At 48.7% G+C, this 11,810-nt stretch overlaps 1 pseudogene; it reads left to right on the top strand.

Moving 5' to 3' along the window:
* The first annotated feature begins 1,436 nt into the window (after window positions 1-1,436).
* On the top strand, window positions 1,437-1,555 carry LOC148824528 (5S ribosomal RNA; annotated as a pseudogene).
* The last annotated feature ends 10,255 nt before the right edge of the window (window positions 1,556-11,810 follow it).

Here is an 11,810-nt window from a genome sequence, read left to right as displayed (position 1 = left end):
AGAGCCTGCTGCCTTCTGTGCTGTTCTCTCGGCACTGCTGCAGCGCACACAACTCCTGCAGCGCGGAGAGAAAGTTTCCACGCTCCGCCGCAGGGAAGGCTCGCTCCGTGCGCACACGTCCTTTCAATGCCAGTTCAACAAGTGCTCCGCATTAGCAGCGTCGGGGCTCCGGCGTGTCGCACCTCACCTCACCTCGCACAGCCCCCTCCTTGAATGTCTGGCGCTGGGCATGCCCCGCTCTCCTCCACCTTATCTTATCGCGTGTGACCACCGACAATGGCCACAACGCCTGGGAATGGCACCTGTAAAGTGTTAATTGGGGCACAGGAACAGCCCGTCTCGTCTCGGGGGCCGGCTTCAAAGACAATACAGCAAACACAGCGGGGCAGGGGAAGAAGACGACACGACACATGCAGGTACATTCAGCTCCAGCGGGAACGAGTCATTTGTTGGTCTTTTCAAGTGCTGGGAGCCGAGTAATCCTTCGCTTGTATCGTTTCTCCCCGGTGACTAGATCTCACCCTGCGACTCTCGACTGGGCTCACCCACGGCAGCCCAGCAGGTGTGAGCCTAGCCGGCACCCGGATGGGAGATTCCCCCCGGAAAAGCTCAGGTTGCTGCTGCTCCTGCAAGAGGTGTGACTGGGACCAGTAGGGAGCGCTCACCCTGCGCTCTGTGTGGCTTTCTTATGCCCCAGCATCCTGATGGCGACACTCTGCTGCACAAACAGGCGCCGTCCTTCGGGGGAGGCGTAAAACCGAGGTCCCGACCCTCCTTGGCCATTAAGAAATCCCAAGGCGTCTCTCAAAAAGAGACGCCGGGGGTGTCACTCTGGTGTTAGTGTTCCCCTTTACCAATCAGTCGGGGTCTCCTCCTAATCCCCGTCTCATATGTAACAATCAATGACGAGGCCCCCCTGTCCCGCGATATTGTACTTGTCTCCTGGCCGCTGGCTGGCGCCGTGAGATTTAGTACTTGCGCAAGAGACCGGGGGCAGAGCGCGAACGCGGTCCCCCGCCCCCCACAAAGTGTGCGCTCCAGGTTCCCTCTCGGGGCTCTGCAACACAGCGGAAAGGCAGCGAGAAGGAGCCTCTTGCTCTGACGCCGCAAGGCCACAAGAGGGCGGAGGCGCCGCGCGCCCGGCCGACGTGTTGGACTAGTGCGCTTCATGTGCTGAAATAAACATGCGACAGCCCAGAAATGTTTTCAGAGTGCTGTGCACTGGAGGTTTTTGTCTTGTGAAGACTTGCCTTGTGCTCCTCCGTGCAGTTTGTTTGTCCTCCTCCAGTGCGGGACAAGCCAACACAAGGGAGCACATTCGCCAACATAAAGGCACGCAACGCGATTTGGAAAGAGGCTCCTTTCCAAAGAGTTGCACACGAACGGAGCCCCAGCCACACACAGCTTCAAGTAGCGAGTCAGGCGGTGCTGCTTCCGCTTGCGGCCCCACCACCCTGAACGCGCTCGATTTCGTCTGATCTCGGAAGCTAAGCAGGGTCAGGCCTGGTTAGTACTTGGATGGGAGACTGCCTGGGAATACCAGGTGATGCAAGCTCTTGCTCTCTCGGCCAGCAGGAGTTGCCGTTGGTGCCGTAGGCTTTGGGGGGAAAACCTGGAGGATGGAAAGGTGATCTATAGCCTCATCTCTACAGATGTTTTGTTGCTATGGCACGTGTGTGACCCATATAAAAAAAAAAACCCGCTTGTAAAATGAATATCGAAGCTGCCTCTAAATCTGCAAATGAAGATGAATCGATAAACCACTTGTTTTTCAGATAACTATACATATATTCATTTAGTACTGATTTCATTCACTGAGCACGGATACAATAGAGGTACAGCCATTCACTGTTTGACATGTCTGCACTGGTACAGAACCTAGCAATCAGAAAACGGGTGAAACTGTCTTTAGAATTAGCATACAGTACCGAGGCCCCCATGACCAAATAAAGGCTAACCTCGATAATCAGCCTAAATGATGCAGACTACAGCAAAACGACTGACTTTGAAAAGAGAATGAATGTCCGGAAGGAGTAGTGTAACCAGCTTGAAATGCTTCTCCAGACCTCTAACTAAAAGAAACCAGGAACCGGCAGTGGCATCGACTCCTTTCGAACTGGGATCCTATCGCAGCTCGTGGTGGCGTAACTCTTCTGTATCCGATGATCCAGTGTGTTGCACTGGCCTGGTCAGCCTGGCCTGGGGGATGGTGCACATAGCACTTTCAGTGCTGGAGGTGTTAATGGGGGAGGTGTTGGAGAGTGGCAGCTGTGGGGGATGGCTGGGTGAGTAGCTGTCAGGGGTTGTAGCTTTTCCTTTGCAGCTTATCCTCTGGGGCCATGATTAAGAGGGACGGCCGGGGGCATTCGTATTGCATTCGTAAATTGCATTTGTTAGTTTTTAAGGAGTAAGAGTGCAGGGGGTTTAAACCTGCAATCCAGTGTGTTGAAGTATTTCACAACACTACCTCTAGCACATCTGGAAATAAATCCTCATAATGATTATTGCCCTTGGCATGTACCAAAAAATCAGTGAGCATATATTTATATATCACTGTGTTGAAGCTAGAGACACAGAATATCTGCAAACACATCCTAAATACAGTGTTCCTGCACCTTTGAACTCATCCAGAATGTATCGTTTTCTGAAAGGGATTGCTGTCAGAATGCACAACTGAATCCCAAACAGAATCTCTAGTCAAATATGATCATTTGTGAAACAGGCAAATGAGTCTCTCAGGGGCCCATTGCTCATTTTCAGACACGTCTGTGATACTTTCACCATGCGTAGAGCAATAGGGATTAAAGATACCAGAGGTAAGGTTTAAAAGTGATTCTGAGGTGCAACACATCAGCGATACAGCTAGGAATCTGAAATGCGGGGTTTGAGAGCCCTTCAGGGAACACTGTACCCTAAAGGTACCAGAAGTCCACTAGTACAAGCATTAAGTCACTGTCACCCCTGTTACAATGTGATTGCTACATATCTTTCATTCGTTTCATTACCTTTGTAGCGGCGAGGCTTAATAATAAGGCAGAATTAAGTGTTTCTGAGCTTCCCAAATGAGGCCCCATTTCTCTGTTCATCTCTGTGGTGCAGCCACAGAGAGACCATTAGTGCAGGGTGATTTAAGGTTTCCTAGGACAGCTCCCAAAGGGGGATGCACTTAGCTAAGCCTGGCTATCATGATCAATGGTCATCCATTGGTGCCTATCTGTCTAGGGAGTGCCAGATGGACATCTGGACTGCATTCCTAAGTGTCAGGAGTAAGTGACTCATATCTCACCTTGATCAACCAATCAGGGACTGGTAGGGCCGAGTAACCCACGTGGGACTCTGATGCCCATGGAACTTTCAGCCAATCAATGAGCTGAAGTTCCTCCAGGTAAAAACAGGCAACACAGAGAGCCTGGGAGATTCAGTGAGATTCAGAAGAGGAGATTCAGAAGGGATTCTGGAGAGGATTCTGTGAACTGTTCTAAAGGGAATTCAAAGGAGAATTCCAGGGCAGGAGCAGAAGGCTCCCAAGGGCAGGACATTCTCGCAGCGCGCCTCCTGACCATCCTGAGACTCAGCCCGGACAACCACGGAACGGCCAGTGTGTCCGAGTGCCAGAACTTTCCTTTGTTCTAAGAGTCTTGAGTGGAGGTTTCCAGAGAGTAACCAGCAGCAGGCCTCGTGAACAGGTCGGAACTGTGGACAGCTGAATCACTATTCAGAACTAGCTCTTCATCAGGAACGAACCGGTCCTCTTCCTGACTTGCTGGGACCCACAGTCATCTTTTCTCCTGTGCGCAAACGTTGCTAGTTAAAGCCAACACTAACTAGCCGGTCAGTGAGCATCAGCAGCGCACCGTCGCAAGCCGCACAGCACAGCCTGGCACCGAGACAGAGAGCGCGGATTGGACAGCAACAAGCCTGCAGCTGATTGTTTGTGCCCGCAGGAGATATGAATCCCCAGAAATTGGATGAGTATTCAACTTCACTGCATTACTGCTCGAGAATTCAATTGTTATCCAAACCAGTTGATATCAATTTAATTCCTAAGAGTTATGTACTTGTTTGAGTATCTAATGTAGAAGTTATAACCAAGTTCATTTATGAAACGGTCTAAATGAATGATATACTGAACGTATGTCCTCTTGATGTGTAACACTTCGTAACTGAATGAATATATATCTTTTGTATTCTGATAACCCTCTCGATAAGATCTGTTAGTTTTATATGCATATTCTATGTATTAATAAATGTATCCTCGTGTATTAGTACCTGTGTGTGTGCGTTGTTTGAGTTATGTCGCATGGTTGGATTCTAAAGCCATCAAAAGAATCAACTTTGTGATTTACTGCTACAATTAATAATTGTCACAGTAAATGCCCAAACCCTACAGAACTGGTGCCTTCAGAGAGCCATGATTACATATTTGGCGTCCCTGAGCCGGTTTTCCCTACAACAGTGTGTGACCTCCTGTCCCAGACTGAGGAAAAGACAGTGAGTCTGTCTCTAAATAATAATAATACAGCGTGGGATCTCTTGTCCCAGCCTGGGGATCAGACAGTGAGCTCGTCTCTCAATAATAATAATACAGTGTGTGATCTCCTGTCCCAGCCTGAGGAACAGTGAGCCTGTCAATCAATAATAATACAGTATGTGATGTCCTGTCTCAGCTTGAGGAAAAGAGAGTAAGCTTGTCTCTCAATAATAATAATTCAGTGTGGGATCTCCTGTCCCAGCCTGAGGAACAAACAGTGAGCCTGTCTCGAAATAATAATACAATGTGTGAACTTCTGTCCCAGTCTGTGGAACAGAAAGTGAGCCTATCTCTCAATAATAATGATATAGTGTGTGATCTCCTGTCCCAGCCTGAAGAACAGACAGTGAGCCTGTCTCTCCATAATAATAATACAGTGTGTGATCTCCTGTTCCAGCCTGAGGAACAGACAGTGAGCCTGTCTCTCCATAATAATAATACAGTGTGTGATCTCCTGTTCCAGCCTGAGGAACAGACAGTGAACCTCGCTCTCAGTAGTAATATTACAGTGTGTGATCTCCTGTCCCAGCCCAAAGGAAGAGACAGAGAGCCTATCTCTCAATAATCATAAAACAGTGTGTGATCTCCTGTTCCAGCCTGAGGAACAGACAGTGAGCCTGTCTCTCAATAATAATTATACAGTGTGTGATCTCCTGTCCCAGCCCAAAGGAAGAGACAGAGAGCCTATCTCTCAATAATCATAAAACAGTGTGTGATCTCCTGTCTCAGCTTAAGGATCAGACAGTGATCTTGTCTCTCAATAATAATAATCCAGTGTGGGATCTCCTGTCCCAGTTTGAGGAACAAACAGCGAGCCTGTCTATCAGTAATAATAGAACAGTGTGTGATCTCCAGTCCCAGCCATAGGAACAGACAATGAGCCTGTATCTCAATAATAACAATACAGTGTGTGATCTCCTTTCCCAGCCTGAGGAACAGACAGTGAGGCCGTCTCTCAATAGTAATAATACAGTGTGATCAACTGTCTCAGCCTGCGGAACAGTGAGTTTATCTGTCAATTATAATAATACAGTGTGTGATCCCCTGTCCCAGCCTGAGGAACACACAGCGAGCCTGTCTTTCAATTATAATAATTCAGTATGTGATCTCCTGTCTCAGCCCAAAGGAAGAGACAGTGAGCCTGTCTCTCAATAATAATTATACAGTGTGTGATCTCCTGTCCTAGCCTAGGGAACAGACAGTAAACCTTTCTCTCAATAATAATAATCCAGTGTGTGAACTCCTCTCCCAGCCTGAGGAACAGACAGCGAGCCTCTCTCTCAATAATAATAATACAGTGTGTGATCTCCTGTCCCAACCTGAGGACGAGACAGCGAGCCTGTCTCTCAATAATAATAATACAGTGTGTGATCTCCTGTCCCAGCCTGATGAACAGTGAGCCTGTCTCTCAAATATAATAATATAGTGTGTGATCTCCTTTCGCAGCCTGAAGAACAGACAGTAAACCTTTCTCTCAATAATAATAATACATTGTATGATTAACTGTCCAACCTAAGGAACTGACAGTGAACCTGTCTCTCAGTAATAATAATACAGTGTGTGATCTCCTGTCTCAGCCTAAGGATCAGACAGTGATCCTGTCTCTCAATAATAATAATCCAGTGTGGGATCTCCTGTCCCAGTTTGAGGAACAAACAGCGAGCCTGTCTAACAGTAATAATAGAACAGTGTGTGATCTCCAGCCCCAGCCATAGGAACAGACAATGAGCCTGTATCTCAATAATAATAATACAGTGTGTGATCTCCTGTCCCAGCCTGAGGAACACACAGCGAGCCTGTCTCTCAATAATAATCATACAGTGTGCGATCTCCTGTCCCAGCTTGAGGAACAGACAGCGAGCCTGTCTCTCAATAATAATAATACAGTGTGTGATCTCCTTTCCCAGCATGAGCAACAGACAGAGAACCTCTCTCTCAGTAATAATCATACAGTATGTGATCTCCTGTCTCAGCCCAAAGGAAGAGACAGTGAGCCTGTCTCTCAATAATAATAATACAGTGTGTGATCTCCTGTCCCAACCTGAGGACGAGACAGCGAGCCTGTCTCTCAATAATAATAATACAGTGTGTGATCTCTAGTCCAAGCCTGAGGAACAGACAGTGAGCCTGTCTCTCAGTAATAATAATACAGTGTGTGATCTCCTGTCCCAGCCTGAGGAACAGTGAGCCTGTCTCTCAAAAATAATAATATAGTTTGTGATCTCCTTTCTTAGCCTGAGGAACAGACAGTGAGCCTGTATCTCAATAATAATAATCAAGTGTGGGATCAACTGTCGCAGTCTGAGGATCACTGAGCCTGTCTCTCAATACTAATAATAGTGATTTCCTGCCACAGCAAGAGGAACAGACAGTGAGCCTGTATCTCATTAATAATAATACAGTGTGTGATCTCCTGTCCCAGCCTGGGGAACAGTGAGCCAGACCCTCAATAATAATAATACAGTGTGATCTACTGTCCCAGCCTGAGGAACAGACAGCGAGCCTGTCTCTCAATAAAAATAATACAGTGTGTGACCTCCTGTCCCAGCCTGGAGAACAGTGAGCAGACTCTCAATAATAAGAATACAGTGTGATCTACTGTCCCAGTCTGAGGAACAGTGAGCCTGTCTCTCAATAATAATAATGCAGTCAGTGACCTCCTGTCCCAGCCTGAGGAAGAGACAGTGAGTTTGCCTGTCAATAATAATACAGTGTGATCTCCTGTCCCAGCCTGTGGAACAGTGAGCCTGTCTCTCAATAATAAAAATACTGTTTGTGATCTCCTATCCCAGCCTGAGGATCAGACAGTGAGCCTGTCTCTCAATAATAATAATAATAATACAGTGTGAGACCTCCTGTCCCAGCCTGAGGAACAGACAGTAAACCTGTCTCTCAATAATAATACTCCAGTGTGTGATCTCCTGTCTTAGCCTGGGGAACACTGAGCCTGTCTCTCAATACTAATAATATAGTGTGTAATTTCCTGCCCCAGCTAGAGGAAAAGACAGTGAGCCTGTCTCTCAATAATAATAATACAGTGTGTGACCTCCTGTCCCAGCCTGGAGAACAGTGAGCAGACTCTCAATAATAAGAATACAGTGTGATCTACTGTCCCAGTCTGAGGAACAGTGAGCCTGTCTCTCAATAATAATAATAATGCAGTCAGTGACCTCCTGTCCCAGCTTGAGGAAGAGACAGTGAGCCTGCCTCTTAATAATAATAATACAGTTTGTGATCTCCTGTCTCAGCCAGGGGAACAGACAGTAAACCTGTTTCTCAATAATACTAATCCAGTGTGTGATCTCCTGTCTTAGCCTGAGGAACAGACAGTGATCCAGTCTCTCAATAATAATAATCCAGTGTGGTATGTCCTGTCCCAGTCTGAGGAGAAAACAGACTGGGACACAGAGAGTGAGAGAGAGAGAGGAGGCAGCACAGAAGATGAGCTCCTAATTTCTTTGAGATTTTATTGTTTTCTGGAACTGAACAAATAGTCTAGGAACAAGGCGACATCTAACAAAACTAAAGAAAACTACAAAAGTAAATAAATAATTTGCCATTGGAAAAAAAAAATCAACAAAGCAAACATCTAAAAAACTGAAGATCAACTATAAGACACAGCTACACCTGAGGATAAAGGACCTGAGGAAAAACTCCAAAAAGAAAAATCCCCAAGAGATGAAGAGAAACAAACAGAAAAGGAATAATTAAAACAAGGAAATAAGAATAAGAAGACAAGAAAGAAAGAAAGAAAGAAAAAGTACACCAAAGGAAACAAGAAGGAAAGGGAAAATAGAAGCAGCATCAAGAGAAGCCAAGAACTCAGCCATCAACACGAAAAACACCTGGTAAGCCCTGTTCTTTCTTCTCCTTTCTTGAAGAGGCCTCTAAAAAATTGAACTGCTTTGCTAGATAAAAGTTTAAAAAGTCTTTAGAAAAAGTTACCTTAAAGTTTAAATTAAACAAAATACCACTTGGGCCCACTACACTCAAAAGGCCAAAGTTGAAGAACCTGTTCCCAAGCAACAGGGGGCTGATTGTATTCAAAACGCCCGAGCCAGGCCGTCTGTTTGCTCTTCTCACCTGGGCCCATTGTATTTAAAAAAGGAAGATGAGTACAGAGCAGAACACAGCCCCACTGGACCAGCCCTGCCCCCTCAGCACAGTACTCCAGTACCCTGAGGACGTGAAAACAGTTAAGACCAGGAAACAGTACAAAGACTCCTGGATGAAAGAAAACCCAGAGACCCTCATTGCTGACTACTGCCAGGCAGGAGAAAAACACATAAAAACCAACCTGCTCTTTTTTACTGAGCATCCGAATGCCTGGCACACAGCTGTGTGTAAGAATTATACAAACACCACCAGAAGGGGCATCAGCAAAGGCAGGCAAATCTCCATAGGGGGCGACAGCGAAGTAGAAGACACTGTCCTGACTGTCAACACCTACCACAATGGTACAGTGATGATACAGGGCAGTGAGGCCGCTCTGGAGCTTTTTGAGGAAAAGTTCACAGACCTTAAAACACAGGCTGACCTGGAGAAACCTCCCCCAGAAACAGGAGAAAGACCCAGCAGCCTGATGACCGCCACACCGGAGAGTTCAGCTCCACCTGACTCGGAGCCCACAAACACAGCCTCAGCCACAGAACAGCCCAGCAAAAGTGTAGCCCTCGGCAACATGGAAACACACCACCCGGACACACACAGCCCACACCAACCCCCCTGTGACCACAGCACAGTGCGCCTCCTGAGAGAGAAACTCTCTGCTCTGGAGCTGGACTTCACTGAGTTCAAGGAGCTGATGCTGGGGAGACTCACAGAGGGGCAGACAGCACAACAGCTAAGAGACGAGGTTAACAAACACAGGAACGAATGTAAAACCTCCAACAAACAGCTCAGGGCACAGATGGAGGAGCTGCTGCAGGACAACAGTAAGCTGCAGTCGGAAGTAGCAGAGCTGAGAGAGGAGCTTCAGCTCGCGGAGAGGACAAGCAAGACTCTCAAAGACCAGCTGAGGAAACTCACTACTTCCCACTGCAGCCCGGACTGCAACAGAACAGCCCTGAGACCCAGAAGACACAACACACAACACCCACCCCCAACCCGCAAAGACACACCCACCTCCACACAACCTGACACCCCTACAACCCCCACCACCAACTCCCACTTACCCAGTACCCCCACCGTAGCAAACACCACACCCACTGCACCCCCCGGCACCCCAAATCCCCTCACAACTCCACTGCCCAAAAGCACATCCACCTTGCCGAACACTCAGGGTGACCCACACACACACCCGGCCCCACCCAACTCCTCCACCTCACACACTGCACCCCCCCAAGCAGCCGCCCGCCCGGCAGCACAGCGCCCCTCCAGCAGACTGGACACCAGAGGCAGACGCATGGAAGTAGCCCTTCTCATCGACTCCAACGGGAGGTACATCGATGAGCACAGGCTCTTCCCGGGATTACAAACAGCAAAGCTCTGGTGTCCGACGACAGAGAAGGCCCTGCAGCTGCTGTCCAGGTCGGTACTGGGAGCCCCTCAGCACATCATCATCCACACCGGCACCAACGACCTGAGGACCCAGAGGGAGCAGGTGGCCCAGTCCATCAGGAGAGTGGCAGAGAGGGCCATACAGGAGTTCCCTCGCGCCCGAATTCTCATCTCCACCCTGCTGCCGAGACAGGACGAGCAGCACCACACCATCCAGAGAATCAATGCCGAGATCTCACGGTGCTGCGCACTGCTCCCAAACGTCTACCTGGCCCATCACTTCACCCTTGGACCACAGCACCTACACGACCATAAACACCTCAAAAAACAGACCATTGGACTCTTCACAAAAACTCTGAAAGACACCACACTGGGCAGACACCCGAACAGCACCCCAGAGAGAAACAGGAGGACTACCAGAGGAATGCCCTAGCACCCACACCCCCAACCCAGACCAGCTCAACCCCCAAGGAACAGAACCAGCACCACCCTACAGCCCTCCAACCCAGACCAACGACCTAACAGGACCAGAACCAGTGCCCCACCCCATGCCCCTCACCCAGACCAGCAGCTGAACCGGACCAGAACCATAACCTCTCCCCACCCAGCACAACAGCAGAGCCGGACCGAGCCCCTCCTGCACAGCTACGCCGCAGCCCTGGCCAGACCAGCAGTCCCGAGCGGTTTGGAGCTGGGAGAAATCCAGCAGCTCCTGAACCTCATCTGCACCCGGCTAATGAGCTGAACTTCCATCACCCACAGCGACAGACAAAAACCCAGCACAATACTTGTTTCTGTCGATGATGTAAATGTCCGACACAAATTTGATACAGTTCCAGAAAACAATAACAACTTGCAAAGATAATTCAAACGATAACAATGAGATCTCTAAAGATAAGTATGTGGAACATTCAGTGTCTGGGCTCGTCAGCATTTGGGCTGAAGAGCACTGATCCTGAATTTATCAAGGATGTAAAGGAGACAGACATCATGATCCTACAGGAGACATGGTGTCGGGGAGACTTGGCTACCCACTGTCCCCCAGGCTACAAGGAGATCATGGTGCCCTCTGTCAAAAAACCCCAAATCACCCGGGGCAGAGACTCTGGGGGGATCATTGTGTGGTACAGAGCGGAGCTCAGTCACTCCATACAATTAGTAAAGAAAGAAGAGTCACGAGTTTGGCTTAAAATCAAAAGAAATACCATCTGTACAGAAAACGAGGTTTTCCTGTGTGCTGTCTACATCCCGCCCTCAGAATCCCCCTATTACAGTGAGGGAATTCTCCCCAGCCTCCACACGGAGATCGGTCACTTCCAGGGCCAGGGAAACGTGCTGCTCTGTGGTGACCTCAACGCACGAACAGGCACACTGGCAGACTTCACCAGCACACAGGGAAATACTCACATATTCGGACAATCCCCTCTGTACCACACACCGGTCACCTCACACAGGTGCAGCCATGACACCACAGTCAACAGCACCGGGCGCGAGCTGCTGCAGCTCTGTCAAGGGCTGGGCCTGTACATCGTCAACGGCAGGACTAGAGGGGACTCTCTAGGCAGGTTCACCTACAGCTCAGCTCTGGGTAGCAGTGTGGTGGACCACGCCATCACCGACCTGGACCCCTCCTGTATCAGTGCCTTCACTGTCAGGCCACAAACTCCCCTCTCCGACCACAGCCAGATCACACTCTACATGAAGAGAGCACACCAGTACAGAGACACACTGACACAGCCCAGCCAGCTGTATGACCTCAACCAGGCATACAGATGGGACA

This window comes from Atractosteus spatula, chromosome 10, assembly GCF_055471065.1.
Source record: "Atractosteus spatula isolate fAtrSpa1 chromosome 10, fAtrSpa1.hap1, whole genome shotgun sequence".
Taxonomy (NCBI): Eukaryota; Metazoa; Chordata; class Actinopteri; order Semionotiformes; family Lepisosteidae; genus Atractosteus; species Atractosteus spatula.
The sequence above is the reverse complement of the archived record's forward strand: the minus strand, read 5'-3'. Positions and strand labels throughout refer to the sequence as shown.